The sequence below is a fragment of the Salvelinus sp. IW2-2015 genome, unplaced genomic scaffold (assembly GCF_002910315.2).
Source record: "Salvelinus sp. IW2-2015 unplaced genomic scaffold, ASM291031v2 Un_scaffold3895, whole genome shotgun sequence".
NCBI lineage: Eukaryota > Metazoa > Chordata > Actinopteri > Salmoniformes > Salmonidae > Salvelinus > Salvelinus sp. IW2-2015.
In genome coordinates, this window is record NW_019945169.1 from 53,148 (window position 1) to 62,477 (window position 9,330).

Below are 9,330 nucleotides of genomic sequence, written 5' to 3' on the forward strand. Positions count from 1 at the left end.
AGGAAGGTGCAGCTCGGTTATCACACCTCATTTTTGTGGGCAGTTGTGCACCATACGCTGTGTGTACTATCTTCTTGGAGCCATGTCTGCTACGGCGGCCTTTCTCATAGGCAACCGGGGCTATGCTCACTGAGTCTGTACTATTAGTCACCAAGCCTTATCCTAAGTTTGGGTCAGTCACAGTGGTCAGGTATTCTGTCACTGGTGTACTCTCTGTTTAGGCGCAAATGAGAGCATTCTAGTTGCTCTGTTTTATATTTAGTTATTCTTTTCCAATGGGGTCAGTGATGTATCTTTTTGAGTTATTCTCATGATTTGGATTGGGTTCCTAATTGGTGCTGTTGTCTGGGGCTTTGGTGGGGTGTGTTTGTGTTAGTGACAGAGCCCATAGGACCAGCTTGCTTAGGGGCTCTTCTCCATGGGTTATCTTCTCTGTAGGTGATTGGCGGTTTGTTATTGGAAGGTTTGGGGGAATCGCTTCCTTTTAGGTGAGTTGTAGACATTTAACGGCTTCTTTTTCTGGATTTTTGATAATCTAGTGGGGATAGTAAAGGTATCGGCCCTTAATATCTGCTCTGCATGCATTATTTGGTGTTCTGCGTTGTACACGGAGGATATTTTTCTGCAGAATTCTCGCATGCAGAGTCCTCTCAAATTTGGTGTTTGCCCCATTTTGTGAAATCTTGGTTGGTGCAGCGGGACCCAGACCTCACAACCATAAAGGGCAATGGGCTCTATGACCTGATTCCAACGTATTTTTAGCCAATTTCCTCAATTGGTATAGTTTGAAATTTATGTATTCCTTTTGATGGCATAGCAATGCCCTTCTTGCCTTGTCTCTCAGATCGTTCACAGCTTTGTGGAAGTTACCTGTGGTGCTGATGTTTAGGCCGAGGTATATAGTATGTATACGTATTTTGTGTGCTCTAGAATGGCAAACGGTGTCTAGATGAATTAGTGGGTCCTGGTGACTTGACCTTTTTTTGCGAACACCATTATTTTGGTCCTTACTGAGATTTACTGTCAGAGGGCCCAGGTCTGACAGAATCTGTGCAGAAGATCTAGGTTGCTGCTGTAGGCCCTCCTTGGTTGGTGACAGAAGCACCAGATCATCAGCAAACAGTAGACATTTGACTTCGGATCTAGTAGGGTGAGACCGGGTGCTGCAGACTGTTCAGTGCCCCGCCCAATTCGTTGATTATAATAGTTTGAAGAGGGTGGGGCTTAAGCTGCATCCCTGTCTCACCCCACGACCCTGTGTGAAGAAATGTGTGTGTTTTGTGCCAATTTTAACCGCACACTTGTTGTTTGTGTACATGGATTTTATATGTACGATTATGCTATTTTACCCAACACCACTTTCCATCTAAATTTGTATAGCAGACCTCATGCCAAATTGAGTCGAAGGCTTTTTGAAATCAACAAAGCATGAGAAGACTTTGCCTTTGTTTTGGTTTGTTTGGTTGTCAATTAGGGTGTGTAGTAGGGTGAATACTATGGTCTGTTGTACAGGTAATTGGGGTAAAAAGCCAATTTGACATTTGCTCAGTACATTGTTGTTCATTGAGAAATGTACGAGTCTGCTGTTAATGATAATGCAGAGTATTTTACCAAGGTTACTGTTTGACGCATATATCCACGGTAGTTATTGGGGGTCAAATTTGTCTCACTTTTGTGGATTGGGGTGATCAGTCCTTGGGTTCCAAATAAAAATTGGGGAAGATGCCAGAGCTAAGGACGAATGTTAAAGAGTTTTAGTATAGCCAATTGGAATTTTGTTGTCTGTGTATTTGATCATTTCATTAAGGATACCATCAACACCAACAAGGCCTTTTTGGGTTGGAGGGTTTTTATATTTTGTCCTGTAACTCATTCAGGGTAATTGGAGACTCCAGTGGGTTCTGGTAGTTTTTAATAGTTGATCTCTAGTATTTGTATTTGATCATGTATATGTTTTTGCTCTTTATTCTTTGTTATTAGAGCCAAAAGATTGGAGAAGTGGTTTCCCATACATCTCCATTTTGGATAGATAATTCTTCGTGTTGTTTGTTTGTTTAGTGTTTTCCAATTTTCCAGAATTGGTTATGAGTCTATGGATTCTTCAATTACATTGAGCTGATTTCTGACATGGCTTCCTTCTTTTTCCGTAGTGTATTTCTGTATTTTTTAGTGATTCACCATATGTGAAGGCGTAGACTCAGGTTTTCTGTGGTCTCTATGTTTTTGGTTGGACAGGTTTCTCAATTTATTTTCTCTAGATTTTTGCATTCTTCATCAAACCATTTGTCATTGTTGTTCATTTCTTTTGGTTTTCTATTTGAGATTTTTAGATTTGATAGGGAAGCTGAGAGGTCAAATATACTGTTTAAGATTTTCTACTGCCAAGTTTACACCTTCACTATTGCAGTGGAAACGTTTTACCCAGGAAGTTGTCTAAAAGAGGATTGGATTTGCTGTTGCCTAATTGTTTTTTGGTAGGTTTCCAAATGCTATTCCTTCCATCTATAGCATTTCTTAATGTTACTCTCAGTTCCTTTGGGCTTTGATGCCTCATGATTGAGTATTTGCTCTGTTCAAGTAGACTGTAATTTTGCTGTGTGGATCTGATAGGGTGTCAGTGTGGCTGACTGTGAACGCTCTGAGAGACTCTGGGTTGAGGTCAGTGTATAAGTCAGTCTACAGTGCTTACTGCCAAGAGATGAGCTATAGGTGTACCTACCATAGGAGTCCCCTCGAAGCCTACCATTGACTATGTACATTAACCCAGACAGACGTGCGACACAGAGCTGCAGGAGTGAGTTGTGACCCGTTTTGTTGGTTATGTTGTCATAGTTATGCCTAGGGGGGCATATGGGGGAGGGAATGCTGTCACCTGCAGGCAGGTGTATTGCCCCCTCTAAGGTGTTTGTCTCTCCTCTCTCCTCTCTCTCTCTCTCTCTCTCTCTCTCTCTCATCTCTCTCTCTCTCTCTCTCTCCTCTCTCCTCTCTCTCTCTCTCTCTCTCTCTCTCTCTTCTCTCTCTCTTCTCTAATCTCTCTCCCTCTCTCTCTCTCTCTCTCTCTCTCTCTCTCTCTCTCTCTCTCTCTCTCAAAAAGCAAAAATAGATTTAGATTTTATTGCAAATGTATTAAAAACAGAAATACCTTATTTACATAAGTATTCAGACACTTTGCTATGAGACTCGAAATTGAGCTCAGGTGCATCCTGTTTCCATTGATCATCCTTGAGATGTTTCTACAACTTGATTGGAGTCCACCTGTGGTAAATTAAATTGATTGGACATGATTTGGAAAGGCACACACCTGTCTATATAAGGCCATACAGTTGACAGTGCATGTCAGAGCTAAAACCAAACCATGAGGTCGAAGGAATTGTCCGTAGAGCTCCGAGACAGGATTGTGTCGAGGCACAGATCTGGGGAAGGTTACCAAAACATGCAGCATTGTAGGTCCCCAAAAACACAGTGACCTCCATCATTCTTAAATGGAAGAAGTTTGGAAGCACCAAGACTCTTCCTAGAGCTGGCCGTCCGGCCAAACTGAGCAATCAGAGGAGAAGGGCCTTGGTCAGGGAGGTGACCAAGAACCCGATGGTCACTCTGACAGAGCTCCGGAGTTCCTCTGTGCAGCACTCCACCAACCAGGCCTTTATGGTAGAGTGGACAGACAAGGCAGTAAAAGGCACATGACAGCCCGCTTGGAGTTTGCCAAGAGGGACCTAAAGGACTCTCAGACCATGAGAAACAAGATTCTCTGGTCTGATTAAACCAAGATGGAACCTTTGGCCTGAATGTCAAGTGTCATGTCTGGAGGAAACCTGGCACCATCTCTATGGTGAAGCATGGTGGTGGCAGCATCATGCAGTGGGGATGTTTTTCAGCGGCAGGGACTGCGAGATTAGTCAGGATCGAGGCAAAGATGAACGGAGCAAATTACAGAGAGATCCTTGATGCGCTCCAGATCGCTCAGGACCTCGGACTGGGGCGAAGTTTCACCTTCCAATAGGACAACGACCCTAAGCACACAGCCAAGACAACGCAGGAGTGGCTTCGGGACAAGTCTCAATGTCCTTGAGTGGCCCAGCCAGAGCCCGGACTTGAACCTGATCGAACATCTCTGGAGAGACTTGAAAATAGCTGTGCAGCAATGCTCCCCATCCAACCTGACAGAGTTTGAGAGGATCTGCAGAGAGGAATGGGAGAAACTCCCCATATACAGGTGTGCAAAGCATGTAGCGTCATACCCAAGAAGACTTGAGGCTGTAATCGCTGACAAAGTTGCATCAACAAAGTACTGAGTAAAGGGTCTGAATACTTTGGTAAATGTGATATTTCAGTTTTTAAGTTTTATACATTTGCTAAATTTCACCCTGAGGTAATGCTTCTTCTGTTTTTTAAACCAGGTTTGCTGTTTATTTGAGCAATATGAGATGGAAGGAAGTTCCATACAATAAGGGCTCTATATAATACTGTACGCTTTCTTTAATTTTGTTCTGGATTTGGGGAATGTGAAAAGACCCCCGGTGGCATGTCTGGTGAGGTAAGTGTGTGTGTCAGAGCTGTGTGTAAGTTGACTATGCAAACAATTTGGGATTTTCAACACATTAACGTTTCTTATAGTGTGTGTGTTGTTCAGCGGTGTAACGCGGACATAGATGGTGTGTGTGCTTGTTTCAATAGCACCACGAACAGTGATAACTATCCCTCTCTCATCTCGTAGGCTTCAAACAGTGCAGTGACGCAAAACATCTCGCTTGATGTCACTTTGCCTTTGCCTTGATGCCTGCATCATTCCCAGCATGCACACATTGTCATGTTAAACCTCCTTACTGTGACGTCGTTTACCAAACACACACAAACCCCACTGTGTATGTTAAATGTTGCTTTGACGGGGACGGGGGGGAACGGGGAGGGGGTGGGAATGGGGGTCCCCTTATTGTCCTCTCATTGTTGGGGTGTTTCTTTGAGGGTCGGGTCCCGGGGTTTTGTGGGTGCCCCACTGTACAGAGGACAAACCCTGGAGAGAAGCCTCTGTCCTATCAGTTGGTCACGGCCCACTGCTCTTGGCAACAACAGCCGTCCTGGCAGGCATCGCTAGGCTAGCTAGCTGTGTAGCGTAGCTGTCACTGGCGTAACACAGTTTCTCGCCCCACCCAAGGTTGGAGTCCCCCCCCCACAAAAAACGAATTCAGGCAGGCAGCCAATCACAAAGTACCGATCGCTGTCCATGGAGCTGAAATTGTGACTCGTCTATGCAGCTGCCTATCGAATCGATTATAGGCTTTCTGTAGTTCCAGGGCATATAGCTTTGCTTTAGCTAATTAATACATGTTTATTGTTAGGCCTATGTGGTCGTTAAGCCGAGCATTTCAGGAAGCTATACACGGTGTCACAAGGCTGCYATGTAGACTGCTGGCTGGCGGCAAAAATGTAAGTGCTTGTTCAGTCATTAAAGATGGAAATTCAAACATTGAGACGACATCATACTAATCAGCAACCAACTTAATTTTTATACATAAAACTGTCCTGTATATCCTGTACAGCCGTGACATGTCCTATATGTCCTGTACAGCCGTGACATGTCCTATATGTCCTGTACAGCAGTGGCATGTCCTATATGTCCTGTACAGCAGTGGCATGTCCTATATGTCCTGTACAGCCGTGGCATGTCCTATATGTCCTGTATGTAAAGCAGTGGGCATGTCCTGTATATCCTATATTATCTTATATGTCCTGTATTATCCTGTATATCCTGTATTGCCTATATCCTGTATATCCTGTGTATTCCTGTATATCCTGTATGTCCTATATGTCCTGTATATCCTATTATATCCTATATTGTCCTGTATTATTCCTGTATATCCTTATATGTCCTGTATCCTATATGTCCTGTTATCCTGTATATTCTTATATGTCCTGTATGTCCTGTAATCCTGTATATCCTGTATTATCCTGTACCTGGTCCTGGTATTCCATATATTGTCCTGTATATCCTGTTATATCTCTAATATTTCCTGTATATCCTGTATATCCTATATGTCCTTTATATCCTGCGTATATCCTGTATATCCTGATTATGTCCGTATATCGTATATACTTTATCCTGTATATCCTGTATTATCCATTATATGTCCTGTATATCCTGTATATCCTAGTATGTCCCTGTATATTCCTGTATATTCTATATATATCCTAGTATATCCTGTATATTCTATATGTCCTGTATATCCTGTAATCCTATTATGTCCTGTATATCCTGTATATCCCTATATGTTCCTGTATATCCTGTATGATCCTGTATGTCCTGTATTCCTTGTATATCCATGTCTGTATATCCTTATATGTCCTGTATATCCTGTATTATGATCCTATATGTCCTGTATATCCTGTATTATTCCTTTTATAAATTGTCCTGTATATCCTGGTATATCTGTATATTGTTCTATATGTCCTGTATTTGTCCTGTATATCCTATATGTCCTGTAATGTTCCTGTAATCATCTATATGTCCTGTATATCCTGTATATCCCCTGTATGTCCTGTATATCCTGTATATCCGGTATATCATATGCTCCTGTATAGTCGCTTGTATATCCTATATGTCCTAGTATATCCTGTAATATATGTGCTGTATGTCCTGTATGTCCTGTTATTCCTATATGTCCTTATTTTTTCTTATATGTCTGTATTCCTATATTGTCCTGTATATCCTGTATATTCCTATATGTCCTGTATATCCTGTATATCCTATATGTGCTCTGTATTTGATATGTCCTGTACTTATGTCCTATAGTCCTGTATATTATCCTGCTATACTTCTTATATGTGCTGTAATATGTCCTGTATGTCCTACTTATGTCTAACTGTATGTATCCTGTATATCCTATACTGTCCTGTATTATCATCCTGTATATCCTATATATGTCCTGGTATATCCTGTATTATATCCTGTATGTCCTGTATGTCCCTGTATATCCGCTGTATCATCCTAATTATGTCCTGTATAGTCTTATCATGTTTGCTGTATGTCCTATATGTCCTGTATATCTTATATGTGCTGTATATCCTGTACTGTATTCCTATAATGTGTCCTGTATATCCTGTATATCCTGTATGTCCTGTATATCCTGGATTATCCTATATGTCCTGTATGTTCTGTTATATCCTGTATGTCCTGTATTATCCCTGCGAGCCGTGACATGTCCAGCTATTGGATACCGAAAGTTTGGTGTGGCTTCAAACCAGCTAAACTAACTGGCCAAATAATACAGTCGATAATACAGTCGACCAAAAATAGACAAGCCGCATCTTCTAAAATACTTAAGGTTTACTAGGGTTGTTTCATTACGCAGCGTAGCGGACTACCTACAGCAATATATCAACATCTAGGCTGCTATTTTGACACTTTTTATAAAAATGACATTCAAAATGTGTATATAGAGGCCGTTATAGTAACTTACCAGTATATAGATGCCTATAGTAACTACAGTATATAGAGGCCTATAGTAACTACAGTATATAGAGGACGCTATAAGTAACTACTATATAGTGTAACTACAGTATATAGAGGCCTATAGGTAACTTACCAGTATATAGAGGCCTACAGTAACTACAGTATAGATAGGGCCTATAGTACCATACAGTATATAGAGGCCGTATATAACTACTATAGTAACTACAGTATATAGAGGCCTCAGTTAACATAGCAGTATATAGCAGACCTATAGTAACTACAGTATATAGAGGCCTATATTAACTACCTATAGTAAACTTACAGTATATCAGAGGCCTATAGTAACTACAGTATATAGAGGCCTATAGTAAACTACAGTATATAAGAGGGCCTATATTAACTACTATAGTAACTACAGTATATAGAGGGCCTATATATAACTTACTATAGTAACTACAGTATATAGAAGCCTATATTAAACTTACTATAGTAAAACTACAGTATATTAGAGGCCTATATCTAACACAGTATTAGTAGTAACTACAGTATATAGAGGCCTATATTAACTTACTATAGTATATAACTACCAGTAATTTAATAGAGGCCTATACCGTAAACTACAGTATATAGAGGGCCTAGGTAGTAACTACAGTATATAGAGGCCTACAGTAACTTCAGTCATATAGAGGACTATAGTAACTACAGTAATATAGAGAGACCTATAGTAACTACAGTATATAGAAGCTATAGTTAACCTACAGTATATAGAGGCCTACAGTAAAACTACTATATTAAGTAACTACAGTATATTTACGAGACCTATATAAACTAACGATATATAGAGGGCCTATATAACTACTATATATAACTTTACAGTATATAATGAGCCTATAGTAACTACATAGTAATACATGCTATATTAGAGCCTAAGTAACTACAGATTATAGAGGCATATAGATAAAACTTTAGACTATAGTACTACTAAGTCTAATAGCAGTGCATATTACAGGCACGTAACTTTACTATAGTAACTACAGTACCTATAGAGGCCTATAGTAACTCAGATATAAGGCCTATAGCTTAACTGTAACAGTATTATAGAGGCCATAGTAAAAAACTACATAGAAACTACAGTTATTATAGAGGCCTACAGTAACTTACTATAGTAAACTAACAGTATATAGAGGCCTATAGTAACTACAGTATATAGAGGCCTATAGTAACTACTATAGTAACTACAGTATGTAGAGGCCTATAGTAACTACAGTATGTAGAATGGGTCCACCACAGCCTGGAGGTCCAGGTTGAGGCCCGTCTGTTTTCTATAGTGAGTATTGCCAAACCCAGACAGTCTTTCCTGAGACATTGTGCATTATATGTCTGTTGTGCTGCACACAATTGAAATGTATCCTTGAATAATGCATGCCAAGATATACCAGAGATAAGGGACTGTTGATATCGCAACCACACAACTCAAAACGCCGGCTCGCCAGTATGAACAAAATCACAAACCGTTTTTTTTGGTTGTTTTTTGTTTGAATCCTCAAGAACTGTTAAAGATGATAATTTGTTTGCATCTGTAAATACAATTCATCTCTTTCTTTAACGTGTTGAGGCCCGGGAATTAAGGAGAACGAATCAATCAAAGATGTCGCAGAACTCCTCCCTTCAGGCCAGTTTCCCTGACGTTGCTACGGCAATCAAGCTGTTTTTTATTTATTTTTTTAAACCATCACTGTAACTGTCACTTCTGCGGAGAGATCGTTTTTCAAAGACTAAAACTCAAAGAACTACCTAATAAAAAAACATTTGGCTCTTCGTTCTTCTATGCGCTGTTGAACACCTGAGTAAACTCTAGTAAATTCATGAGCGGCGACATA